Raw genomic sequence first — 12,296 nt, forward strand, 5'->3', positions numbered from 1 at the left:
TTCCAGGTGAAAGGGCAAAGACAGGATAAATTCTGTATTTTAGTTGCTGTGTGTTAGCTAACGATCTCTGTTGGGGCAGGATTTTACATTTGCTACAGCTAGACCCAGAGGGGTGGGTGCTGGAGAGGTGTGTTAAAGCAGTGCACCCACCAGCTGCTGCTGCAGTAGAGCTCTCCCTTGTCTCCCTGCATCCTCATAAGAAGGGGGATTTCAGTCCTGTCATGCCAGACTGGGGCTCTATGCTTAATAAAGAGACAAATCAGAACATCACTCACCATCCAGTCTTCCCTCAACACCCTACAAACTATGTTTCTTAGAGAACCTGGAAAACAAAATGCTGACCGAGTAGCAATGTCCTGGCGGCTACTTGGGCTTTTAGGCATCTTGTATAAATGCAGCTTCCCCGAAACAGCAGCAGTGACCCAGCCCCAGGCTCCAGCCCAGGCGCCCCTCGGAGCCAAAGGACAGATGACACATGGGGCCGTTCAACGGTGCTGCCCTCCCACGGGAGACGCACGTCTCCAGCCTCCCCCTGTGGCTTTCCCCGCATGGAATCTGCAGCCATCCCCGTCCCTGTCCTTATCCCAAAACATATAGCTCCCCGGCTCTGTCTCACCTCCCCCGCAGTGGTGAAGCCACAGCAGTCAGCTTCCCAGCCTCCCCTCCCAGAAGCCAGCCTCCTGCCTCCCATGCCCCCCCCTCACCCCCCCAACAAGCACCGTACACTTTACACAGCCATCAACTCATGTGTGCTCCAGCACCTGATGCTACCTGGGTCGTAAGATTATTAATTGTAAAGCTGAGGTTTATGGTTCTGTATGAGTTTTTACTGAATTTGCCACTAATGCACTGAACTCCTTTGCACTTCTGACAGTAACTTGCCTGAAGTGTCTTATAAACCCTGGTGCAACCAGGACAACATGGACGGTGCAAGTGCTAGGACAAACCCAAAGCTCCTTTCACAAACCGCCAACATGCTGGTCTCTTGGGCAGACGCTGCTCTCATCTCTGGCATTAGGCTGATCTAAACAGCCTGATATGATCCAGACCTTGTCACGGAGACTATGGGGACCAACCATCTCCTCTGCTTTTTTGCATACATCCATAACCCTCAATATGCTCAAGGCACCCATGGGCACCCACTTTTCCTCCAGTCATGGCCTTGTAGTCCTGCTATTAGGAGGCAGAAAGCCATGAAAAGCCAAAGCTTGACTTGCAGGAGCAGTGCAGTCATGCAACTTCTCAGCAACAAGCTATGCTGCAGAAGGATTAGGATGAGCTAAGGTCCGAGCAGCATGAGGCCAAGCTAGGGAGAGAGAGACTCTGCATGATTAAAGCTGCTTTCTGCCTTGAGAGCTTTCCAAGTTTCAGAGCAGTTCATGGTTTGTGGGACGTCGTGCACTGCTGCTGTAAATAGGTAGCAGGAGGCCAGAAGAGACTGAACGAAGGCAGAAGCGCTGCAATGGAACAAAGATGTCGTGGCTTTATACATAGGGCTGCTTTCTTTCTGTAGGACTTCTGATGTGTCTGAAGTTGCTCTGGAGAACAGTGTGTTTTCCAACTGTGGGTAATGTTGCTATTTGCTCAGATTCCTCTGCATCCTGTTCTGAACAGATACCCTACATGTGCACACTGGGCTTTGGATAGTCCATATATAACAAATGAGCAAAAAGTCAAACTCCAGCGAGCGCTTTATTCTGTGCGTGTTGCTGGAGCTGTTCTTCGTAACATAACACGTGCTTTAGCAAGCACTACAGATGGTGATATTTTAGGAAACTGGAATAAACTTAAAAGTTGGTCAATAAAAAGTGTACACTGAAAATATTTTTCGAGTTCTCTAATCATTCCTATCTCAGGTAATGCTGAAGCTTGCCACTTTTTTCCCCCACCAAGATACTATTAATTATGGTCTCATCTAACACTTCCTTCAAAGCATCCTCTGCACTGAATGATTCGACACATTTCTAATCCAAAATGAAATTATCCACTGTTAAAAGAACACCACAGTATGCTGCATAGAGAAGTGACAGAGTGAAGAGACATCTTAACTGTAAATTCCCTGAATTTTTATTTTATAATTAAAAACACCAGAGGTACTTTCCAGGCCCAGACTGAAGAGGAATTAGATCTCTAACTGGGTCTGTATGACTAATCTTGCAGACACTGAGTTGAAACTGTATGAACACTGAGAATTAAATATAAATATATCAATGTGTGTACATGTTAAGCATACTTATGATTTGAATCAGTTCGCAAAATGGAGCACATGGAACTTACGCGTTTTGTTCTGGAAACAGACGTTTTTCCAGACTGAAGGATGTGAAAACTGCTTTCCTATATAATGTGATTCAGTACATCTGTGTGTGATTACATAAACACATTTCAGACTGTGGAGCAGCACAGTCAAGTCTCATAGAAGTTACATTCATTAAATTTTGTCAGACCACGTGATCTCCCCTGGACCTTCAATATTTGCCTGTTTCTAAGATTTACTGAAGATTTCCTATATTTTCTAGTTAGAGCAAGAGTGGAGGACTGAGAAGTAATTATACTAGCCTTGAATAAATGACAAGTCACTGTTTCAGGGCTGAGCAAGCTTGCCTGAAGTCACTAACAGAAATCAAAGCAACTGAAAGAACATTGCTACTTTAACTACATTGGTTCACTGAAGGTAGACTCAGAAATACTTTTTTTTTTAAACCTGTGTCATCATTTTGCCTTCATATAATTCCATCTCACGCACAGATCAGCCTTTCCCCATGAGCACAGGACTGCTATTTTCCTTCAAGCGTCAGTAGCTAGAGTCACAACTGAGAACGTCCTAAAGAGCAAATCTGAGTAACCATACTAGGTGGGATGTTTTTATGGAGGCTAGGCAGTGAAACTCCCCATTTGTGGATGCAGTAGCTCTTCCCACCTAGTGTCTTCATACCTGCACCGTCCCACTGGCACACACTCCTGCATGCTTGGGGTAGTAGGTCTCGCCATGGAGATGTAAGTCCTTCCAGCTCATCCTTTACCTGAAGCTTTGATTATTTTTAAGTAAATATTGGTACAGTCGTATCTGGGCAACTGGCTGAGCATGAGACAGGAATTGTAGACATGTGCAGGCAGTTCCTGCCCCAAAAAGCTAAGTAAAATCTGGTTTATAATGCAGCTACATAAGAAAAACATATTGCCATAGCACTGGAGGAATCATTGTCACGTTCTGAAGACCAGCTTTTCAACCAGTGGGTGATGAGAGTCATCACATTTCTACCACCAGGAGAGGACACATGCAGTTTGAGCACACTGTTTCAAGCCTGCAGTTGTTGTCCAACTTGGATGCAGACTGTGCATAGGTGGGAAACTATTAAGACCTGCCACAGCGCTTAGTGTATGGATGCTGAACCAGGTATTAGAGCTTGTAACAGAACATGCTTCTTGGTGAACCCTTGCAAACACTTGGTAGCTTGTTTTGGAAACAGAAGATGAAATAAAGCATTTTCTGAAGTTAATGGCCTGTTGAATACTTACCAGAAATTTTCATCACGTTGAAGCCTAGTCTCTGTGCTAAATCACAGTGCTGAGTACAAAAACAAGATCTGGTGGTGTGTGGGGACAACATATCTCTCTTCTTGAAATACATATACATACACATATATAACTGGTTTTGATACAAAAAAAAAAAAAAAAAAAAAAAAAAAAAAGCATCTGACTGCTTCCTAAAGGGAAGGAGCTCCTAACCAGCCATGACAGCAAGAGATCTGCTCACACTCATGCTGAAAACCTTTCTAATGACACATTACCTGTGATTGATACAGCAGATATTGTCAGTAGCTATGGAAGCCAGTGTCATCCCTGTGTTGACGGTACACAAGTGAAGATCTGACTAGAGGAGAATTCTCTCTGCTGCTTTCTGGCTCCTTAAGAAACACAATGAGTACTTAAACGGGTTTGGTCTTTCATTATAGGCTTTTGTACTGCTGGAGTCATTGCAGGCTTGTATAGCTCTAAGTAATCTCTGTAGAAACCTCTCTACAGGCGTTAGAAACGCCTAGCCGTTTCAGCCACGGAACACCAAGTGCTGTGCAGCATACACTGTCTTTTCACTTTGACGCATGCACATGCAAAAGTGGCCTCTAGATGCTCCTGCAATCCAACTAAATCAGTCTATTTCACGGTAAAACGGATGGGGAGCGGGACATGGAGAAGAAGTAACTTGAACCTGTTTTTATATAATAAAATAACTCTTCTAAGTCCGGAAAAGTATCCGTTGCGCAACTCTGCCCCTTTCCAGCTGTAAGGGCTTGATGAACCTACAGACTGATTCTTCTCTAACTGGGGCTCCCGAAGGGCTCTTGCCGCCGTCGGCAGAAGCTCCCAACCCTTCTGCGGGAGGAGAAACGTGGTTGCTCCAGAAACATCCGCATGCCACCGCCAAGCAGCCTGTGCCCCCAGCCCCGCAGCCCCTACCCCGGCTGGCCTTCGCCACCGGCCAACCTCCGCTGCCAACACCGGGCAACCGCCAGCCCCCCGCTTCCCCCGCCCCCCGGCCGGGAGGAAGGAGACCGGGGCCGCCAGGGCCGCCGGCCCCCCCCCGCGCACAGCCCCGTTTCCCCCCCCTGCCCCGGGCAGGGGTCCGGCGGGGCGGGGCGGGCGGAGCGGGGCGCACCTGGGCCCCCGCCCGGCGGAGGCGGGCGGAGCGGGGGCGGAGGGAGCCCGTCCCTCCCCGAGCCTCCCTCCCTCCCCCCCCATCCCTCCCTCTGTGCGCGCCGGCGGCGGCGCCGCGCTCCCTCCAGCCGCGCCCGCGCAGCCCCCGCAGGTAAGCGCCCCGCGGCCGGGGGTCCCGCCGTCCCCGCCCGGGAGAAGGTGTCCGCTTCCCTTTCCCCGGGGGCTCCGCGTCCGCGGCGCCTCTTCTTCCTCCACTTTTGGGGTGTTTTCTTGAGTATTTCTGAGACCGGTGCTGACTTTGGCGGGTGTGCAGCGCTGTGAGGAGGAGGCGCGCGTTTGCAAGCGGCGGGGTCCGGCGGCGGGCTCGTTAGGGACGGGCCTTAATGGGCTGTTGGCGTCGGGTCAGGCTGCTATTTCTGCTGGACTAACTTCTCTGAGGTTGGCCTGCACACTAACAGCGCTGCCACTGTTCGCTTACTTAGGGCCTGTCCTGATTTTTTTTCTTTTCTTTTTTTTTTTTTTTCTTTTTTTTTCCGTGAAGTCTCTTTGGATTTATTTATACCAAATTAAGGCAGTGGAAAAAGTCCTAACTAAAAAAATGGTTGCCACCTCTCTCTCCTGACTTCCTCAGTCCTTTGGACGAAGAGCCTGCAAAAGTCAGATGGGAGCTGTGTCCATGTATCCGTGGTGCTTACAAAGGTAAAGGAAACGATAGAGAGGATGAATGACAAGAACAAGGGTACGGAGTATTAGAGAAGGACCGGGAGGGTAGGGAGCAGGAGGGAAGCTTTAGGACAAAAGCCGTTAGCAAACTGAAGTGAGAAGAGAGAGGTGGAACCCGAGGGACCAAGTTTCTTCCTCTCACTCCTTTCTGCATGTTCTTTTTAAAGAGCTTCACAATGGGAACCCCCCCAAAAAGCTGCTTCCTATGGAAATGGGTGAAAAGTTTTCTGTATAGCCCTTTATCAGAAAAATGTTGGAATGTCAACTTTTTTTTTTCTTGTGGATTTCTATGTGAAACAAACTCACACCTTTCTGATTTCAGTTGTCTGAATAAATTAGAAGCTGCTCAATATCCCCTTGCAGGAGCCTCTGTATGCAACCTGTGTTCCTAAAGTTGGGGAATTGGGGTAGCTGGAGCCTTTTACTACTAAAAACTGCTGCAACTCGTATCTTTTCAAAGAAAGTCTCTTGCATGCTAAGTCAGGTTTGGTGTGTTGTACCATTTGGTCTAAAATGAGTCACTCTCAGGTCTGAGAGTCATGTTTCAATTTGGCAGTCCCGACTGCGTGCCATGCAGCCTGTTACTCTTGTGAGAAGATGGGGTATGCTGTAGTACTAAAATAATACGTTCTGGCAATTTCAGCAGCGGACTGAAGGGATACTCTGTGTGCATAGGCGTTAAGTGAAGTTCCGTCCTGCAGCTTACTAATACTGACTGTAGGCGTGCCGTATGTTTCTCCTTAACTGATATGTGCTCAGACTAACAAAGCAACTTGATAGGCCTGTGTTTTACTGTTGTTTTTATTAAATCTTAGCTACGCAAAATCAAATGCTTTCTCCAGAAAAGATTGACACTGTCTCATCCCATGCAGTTGTACATGAGCTGTGGCTGTTCTGGCTTTTCAGTTGCCATTAACTAGGGAAATGTTATTTAGGAATGCTGGGAAACACTGTTTCATGCTCAGTATGGTGTTGTCCTTATCACACTGTATTACAGGTTACAGTAGTTGGACCCTGGGCTGCTATAAACCCTGTTCTGGGAAGTTACCAGTAAAGGTGCTGGTTGGAGAAAGGAGAATACTGACTGGTGTCTGCTTTCTTTTCCTCCCCTCTTCAAAACAAATATTGAGGGTGGAAAGGTTAAACAGCTTTTGAGACAAAACACAGGGGAAATGCAAAATTGAAGTAATGCTATACTGTGTATGCAGCTTTAATTAAGTGAAATTAACATGTGGGTAACAGACAGTCTTACCATTGTGTGCAAAGATACTTAGGGCTGTGTGGTTTCCATCAGTAACTCTGGAAGATTGTAACTAAAATATAATTCCTTCTCTGCTAAAAAATGGGAGAACATAAAAATCTGTCTTTAAACTGGTCTTGTACTAAGTGTTACACAGTGAAACCATGTGGGGAATCCAGGAGGGGGTGTTGAAGAAAGTGTTTTGCTCTGGAGCTGAAACTTAGATAGGACTTATGTAGGATTGGCTTTTACATTGCTGTGACGAGCCATTAATAACACCTTAATGAATAGTTAATTGTTTCTCAGTAGCTTCTCCACACTGAGCTTGCTTTGTCCGATATTCAGAGGTTTAAACCAAAAGGCGGGTATTTCTTCTGGAGTGGCTTTTGTGCTTGGGAGACCACCACCATCTTACCTTGGAGTACCCAGCAGTTTTGTGCATTAGTTCTCCGAGGTGAGCTACCTCCTCCAGATGTCTGAAGAGCTGGCTTTGAGCACCTCTAGGTGGTGACCTGGCAGCACTCGCTGAGCAGTGTTACCATGTCATTTGCTGTGTATGTGGCTTCTTTATTGTGTGGGCGCAGGGGAAGACCAAGTGCAGCTCTGTCACCAACAGGACTGAATGGGGAGCTCTCACAGCTGTTACTCATCATCTTGGTGATGGTCCAAGGACACCTAGAATTTGAGAGCGGGGACAGGTTGTACTATGAGGCTGTTGTCCTTTTCGTTATCATTTCCCCCGCAAAACTGGAATCTGCAATGTTCATGGGATTTCCTCCCTTTCATAAAGGGCATGTACTTTGAAGGACACTTAAATTTAGTTTAAATCCATCTAAATGGGTTATCTGAACTGCAACTGCTACAAGTAATGCTAGGGAAAAGAAGCATACAACTGTTTTACTGAAAGAAGGATATTGCAAACAATATTTGATCCCTTCAGCATATTTAGTTTGTGGATTATTTCTTTATAAGTAGTGTATTTCACTGCTTCTTCCTTCACAAAGTGTTATATTCTCTTTTTTTAACAGTTTAGTAGTATAAAAAGGAAACAAACTTTCAAAAAAGTAAACAGTATGGTTGCATAAAAAATAAAAACACAGGAGTTATCAAAAGGCAATGCTAATAGCTGAAAAAACTACTTGCACTCTTCTTATTTTTTCTTTTTTTTTTTTTTCCTTCTTCTCTTCTTTAAGGTTGCTTTCCCTTCAGGTAAGGTCCCCATTTGAAGTCTTAGGATTGAATGATAATTTGAAGGGAGAACACTGCCCACTGCTCTCCAGAAAGATCCGATTGTGCGGGACTTGAGGTGGTAATGGCTTGAACTGGTAGTGATTATGTAGCATTCCATGTGTGTTTTTTGCTCTTCCATGCATCGCAAGGAGATATTGTAGAAATGTGACACTCCTAAGTGGTGTAATGTTAGGGCTGAACTTGCACATCTCGTGTCCCTGAGTTTCCTTCATAGCTAACTGAGAAGCTTAAGGCTTCATCCATGGCCCATAGATGTCAATGGTAAAATCTTTATCAGCATTGTATGGCTTTGGATCAGGCACAAGGCTGATACGTTGCTCTGATAGACATGCAAAATTATTCCCAGGGCAGAGGAAAGCTCTATCAAAGGAATAAGAGTGCCTGTTCTGCTTACATTTCAGGGAACTTGAATTTTGGTTTTCTTCATTTATCATATTCATTTAAAGCTTAGTTGCTTTAAAACAAGTAGAAGGCTTTGCATTCTTGCACCTTCATTGCCATACTGAAGAAAATGATAGTGAATATCTGAAGCAGGTTTGGTGCCTTGTTTCAATATCTAATGAAACTAAAGGAGAATTCTGAGGCGTGCCTGCCTTTGTATATCCAGATCTCTCCTTTACTGATCCATTGCTGTTTCTTGACTGTCTGATACTCTTCCCCTACACCCAAGCTGATCAGTAGCATACCTGGCTTGCAAATTCATAGTCATTGTTTGGCTGAAGGTTGCACTCTAGGATCAATTTTCATTTTTTGATGATTGGTGCCTCTTATTCTTGAAAATGTAGTTTCTATTTGTGCAACATTTAGCGCCAGTAAGGAAAAGCGCCTATTTAGTGCCAGTTTGGGTAGTATATGTGTGTCCCTGTCCCACATGGCAACTCCATAATCATTACATTTCTCTAATGAGCTCTTGAAAAAGACCTTTTCAGGTGGCTAAGGTATTGCATTTCTGTATAGAGGAACAGTAGCCTTGCTCGGATCAGTGCAAAGTCTCCAGAATTTCCTGACAGGCACAGCCTGGAGTAGTTTGTTAAACACATTTTTCTGTCCTGCATCTATTTCCTACTGGATCTGGCTCCTTCTTGACCCACATAATGTAGGCAATTATGTTAGTGCACATAAGCGGGTGAGCACTGGTGCACTTACCCCCGGGTAGAGAAGCATTTCTTCTTAAAAAGAAAGCAAGCCTTCCTCTGCCTCTGACAAATGAAAACTGCCACAGACTTGCGTGGCTGCTGTGGTTCAAGGAGTCTGGGTAAGGCATGTGTCCCCCTGCCAGCAACACTGCTGGGGCGGAGGAAACTGTGTCCCTCCTCCTCAGGCCACTCCTGGGATAAATAGCCTGGACGGTGTCCTGAGCATGTGGAGAGTGTTTTGCGTTCCAAGCGCCTTGAAGATTGTTGCTGGTGGAGTTGGATGAGGACCTGTCTGTGGTTCCTGCTGGGAACACGGGAGGTAAGCATTGCCCCTTGTTGTTTCTCAGCCATGGATCGTAGTGTGTCTGCTGCTGAGGTGTGGATTGGTGGCGCAAGAAATACTTCCTGTTACAAAATTGGGAAGGCTACATATCTTTTCGGAGGAAACATGTTTTGGGAGCACAGATACTGTATTGGTGAGAACTTCATTACAGTTTTGTGACAAATGGATTATTTTATTTTAATTTAACTTGAGAGGCATTGGAACTGCTTATTTTTTTGGCTTCCATGTGACATATTCTAGATCAAATTTGGAGGTGCTTTCACCTTCTATTTAAAAATACAAAGGTGCCAAGTATGCGAGCCTAATATTATCTTTTTGCTTTTGCTTCTGACTATGAATAACAGGCAAACATCTCCTGAAGTAGATTTTTGAAACTGCTGGAAAAAGTGCTGATGAGTTTGATGGTCGTATATGATGAACTTTAGCTCACTGTAATATGAGGTCTACACACCATTTAGCCTTTTCTTTAGGAATTCACGTGCCACAGTGACCTTCTGATTAGGGTGAATTTCACAGGCACTCTCTAGACAGTACATCCATTTCTTTGCCAGCTAGAAAATGTATTGCATACTGCAGTGCTTGCAGGAGCAAGCAAAAAAGTATTGGATTGACATCAAAGGCAAGATCTTTCTGTACAAAATGCTGGAGATTTTAAGAGTGGTAAAAATCTGGCAAAGGAAATGCATACTGTTTTTCATTGTAAGCCCCTTTCTCTCCCTCCTTCCCCCCCTTTTTAGGGCGTGTACGTCAAATACGAAATGGTGCCAGTGTATTATTTATGGGTGCAGTTTGCAGAGACTTTTCTTAGAAGTTCTTTGGCCATTTCAGGATGATTGTTTTCAGCCTGGATGGAAAAATGTATGTATAACTAGAGCAGTATCCTTTTTTTATTGTGAAAAATTTAGCTGCAGCTTTGTTTAAATTTAAAAAAGAAAAAAAAAAAAGTGTTGGATGAGTATTGAATGCTTACTGCATAGAGAAATTTATATCTTCTTTGGATGGGTAGGGTGATTATTTGAGAGCACTGAGTTTAACATGAACTCCAGCAAAGACTTCCTGGTATCTGAGAAGGCAAGGGAGATGCTGTACAGGTCGCATCCATTTGTTAGATGGTTATACTTCAGGTTGGTGTTTGCAGGAAAGGAGGAATACTGCTCACCTCTCAGGAAGAAATAGCTACATACCTTGCAAGCATGGCAAGTGTTGTTTTGTCTGTTGCAATGGGGCATTGGTAAAGGGTCTGTAGCCACTGGATTTCACTAAATGTTTAGTCACAGATGGTGCAATCTGCTTCTGACCCATCATGGATATCGGACCTACAGAACGGTGTCCCAAAGCCTTGAGCCACTGCTGGTGACAAAGCGAGGGAACCAGGGTGGCATTACAGAGCTGCAGTGTGTGAGAGGCAACATGCCTTCCCCTTGCCTTCCTGTCACCAGCCAGGCTGCAGGTGTCACTTCTGCTGGTGCAGAATAAAGCCCCAGTTTGTTTGCTGCTCATTTCTGAATCAGCTTCTCCAGCATCAAGCGAGGTGGAAGGGCTGATCCTGGGCCCAGGGACACTGCCAGTGCAGCAGCCACTCTCCCTTCAGCTCGCAGCATAGCAGCTTGGCAGGTGGTGAGCACCACCGCTCTCCTGCTACCCTGGGGCAAGGAGAAGCAGCGCCAGCAACAGCTCCTGGCCCTCGACTGGCAGGCTGGAGGCAGGAGACCTCGGTGAGGACTGTAGGTTAATATCTCAAGCCAACAACTGTGTCGGGAGGAGGTCAGCTTGCCCCTAGAAGAAGTTGCCTTGCACTAGGAGGGATTGTGGTGGTAGTTATTGCAGTCAAGACATGGTATTTCTCTGGTTCCCGTGCCTGCAGTGGGTACTCACTGATTTACTTAGTGCGATCCGTTTTCGTGTGGTTACTGTGTTTTTTCTAATCTTTTACTATGCAGCTGTGATGTCACTTCTTGGGTCCTAGCACCTTTAAGAATTGGTTGTTTCTTTACTAACCATTTTCACAGTTACTTGCGACCAAATATGAAATACTAGCAAAGGCTGGCAGGGGGTGTGTGTGTGTGTTTGCTTTTCCATCCAGATATTTCTGAGAGCTTTCATTGACACTCGGGCTAGTAGAAGTAAATTACGCACTTTTTGTGTAGTTGCTGTTTCCATGCCTATTGTGACAGGTATGTTTTCAGTGATTCCCTGTAGAGATTGGGTCAGTAGTTTTACAAGATATGTACAGTCCTGAGATGAGCTGCAGTGGAAAGGTGTTGCTTTGATGTGGTAATCACACTGTAATGTACGATGTAAAGGGGCAATTTGACTGCTTTGCCTCAGGTTGTGCTTATAGGATTAAACTTTGTAGTACATTTCTATAGTTGCCTGCTAGTTTTGAACATATCAAACCAATTACTGAAGTACAAAAGTGTTTGGGAAATTGATAGGAGAATGTGCAATGGACTAGAATAGATCCAGACTGATGACAATAAGCCCATAAATCCCAAAGGAGAATGCTGCATCATAAATTCTGTGTTAATACTGTGTTGCATGTCTTTGACTATTGCACTTGGAAGATGTCTTTGCAAATGTATACACAGCTCTGCTGAAGTGTCCGATTGACAAATTATCAGTACAGGAGAATAACTTGAATATTCCCTGGGTCTGTGCCAAGAATGTCCCTGGGCACCCCTGTCTTGTCAGACAGAATCAGCCAAGGTACTGACAGTATGTTGTCCTATATGCCATGGTAGCACCTAGGATGTGCTAGGAGTCACATTTGAGCATGTGTTTACCATCCACATAATCATCAGATTCGGTCAAGGAGCAAAGCCTTAACTTTCAGTGAAGGATTCTCTGGGGCATTCAGCTGTTTCTATCCACATGTCCCCTCCGCTTACAGCTACACTTGCAGGCACAAGGTCAGTGCTCCAACAGGGTCACTGTTCCCTCATTCCTCTTG

At 45.3% G+C, this 12,296-nt stretch overlaps 1 protein-coding gene across 3 annotated transcripts in view; it reads left to right on the forward strand.

Annotated features, from left to right (window-relative positions):
- The first annotated feature begins 4,767 nt into the window (after positions 1 to 4,767).
- LPAR1 (lysophosphatidic acid receptor 1) overlaps positions 4,768 to 12,296 on the forward strand; it is an 81,304-nt gene continuing 73,775 nt past the window's right edge. Inside the window, exon 1 of one of the 3 annotated variants that reach the window (XM_074856466.1) lies at positions 4,768 to 4,804. The gene's annotated coding sequence lies outside the window, so the exon portion shown is untranslated. Of the gene's footprint in view, positions 4,805 to 4,959; positions 5,353 to 9,226; positions 9,323 to 12,296 lie in introns of those variants that run through there. The other 2 variants (XM_074856467.1, XM_074856465.1) reach the window with 2 other exon arrangements.

The sequence above is a fragment of the Strix uralensis genome, chromosome Z, assembly GCF_047716275.1.
Source record: "Strix uralensis isolate ZFMK-TIS-50842 chromosome Z, bStrUra1, whole genome shotgun sequence".
In the NCBI taxonomy this organism is placed as follows: domain Eukaryota; kingdom Metazoa; phylum Chordata; class Aves; order Strigiformes; family Strigidae; genus Strix; species Strix uralensis.